Here is a 1,549-nt window from a genome sequence, read left to right as displayed (position 1 = left end):
AATATAGAGCAGCCAAAACATAAACAATTTTTTATGCTAGTATAATATTTGTTGATATCAAAATAAGTAAAAATATTTTAAAAGTTTTTGTAAACAAAATACATACTTATTTTGATAAAATTATTTACAACCTTGTTTGCCTACATTTTTTTATCTAAATCCAAGGAAATATTTAGCTCCAAAAACTTCTCTCAGGGCAACATAAATATTTAGTTATAAGATGACACTGAAAAGTTTTGTAATCCTTTGTAACGATGAGATTAATATACTGCTCGATAGGCATAAGTTTAGGAATGCTATTATGCGTACAAAAATAGGCCGAACCGATAACGATAGTGATGAAAATATCGAGAATGTTATCGAAAATGGTAAAATCATCATTAAGAAAAATGATATCGATTACGATAAATATAAGTTCTACCATAATGATAACGACAAAGACATCGATCACTAAAAACATATCGATATCGCATATATTTTTAAATAAAAGTGCCATATGTGATGAATTATTAAAAATTACCTTTTTATGAATCACCCCCCAACACTCATAGCTGCTTGGTGCTTGCAGGTCTTAGGATTATCCGTTGCTTATTTTATATTTTTACAGATTATGTCATTCATAAAATATCTCAAAATTAATAGGTACTTCAAATCGTAATTCGCGAATAGCTCTATTAAAATACAAAAACATAAGATAACAACAAAAGTATGCCATTCAAGCAATTAATTCGCTTTACGCACAACAATGAATGTGTAATCACCAAGTGAGGCTAGTGCATGGATTTGTTTACCTACGCTGACATGGCGCTTAGCAGTCTATTGGCGCATAGATACAGGTGTGGCGGCATAGCATGGCAATGTGTACTTGTACTTAGCGGGGCGAACCTTATTAGCGCTGCTTAATTAGCATTTGCGAAACACAATAAAAGACATAGATGGAGTATGAAATTAAGAAAAAAAATTCGGAATTCGTCTTTGTTTGTTGCAATAACTGTTTAGTTTTTAAGATCCCACCTACTATTGATATGAATTTATTACTTTCAGGCTGCATATGTAGAATTTTAAAGACAAATTTTGGAAGCCGTTAGCATATTTGTTCGAGAATAGCATACAAAGCAAATAGGTATAGGCCAAAAAACGATAAATTTTCAAAATTTGGAGAAAAAAATGTAACCGCTGTACTCAGATTTTTGGATCAAGAAATTTTTTTCTAGCAAGAACACGAATTGATCTTGTAAAACTGAGTATGAGGCATTCTTCGTATGGCCAATAGCTATCAAACCTGATATATGCGCACTCTAGTTTTTTTTTTTAAGTTCATTTTTATTCCACAGTGCTAAAAAAAAATTTTCCCAAGCTCGAGGCCCAGCAATATAAATCAATATAAAATAAAATAAAATAAAATAAAATAAAATAAAATAAAATAAAATAAAATAAAATAAAATAAAATAAAATAGAAAAAATTAAATTAAATTAAGTTATATTTAATAAAATAAAATAAAATAAATCAATATAAAATAAAATAAAATAAAATAAAATAAAATAAAAT

Source organism: Rhagoletis pomonella, unplaced genomic scaffold (genome assembly GCF_013731165.1).
Source record: "Rhagoletis pomonella isolate Grant_MI unplaced genomic scaffold, Rhpom_1.0 Rhpom_scaffold_00007, whole genome shotgun sequence".
In the NCBI taxonomy this organism is placed as follows: Eukaryota; Metazoa; Arthropoda; class Insecta; order Diptera; family Tephritidae; genus Rhagoletis; species Rhagoletis pomonella.
This window is presented reverse-complemented; position numbering follows the sequence as displayed.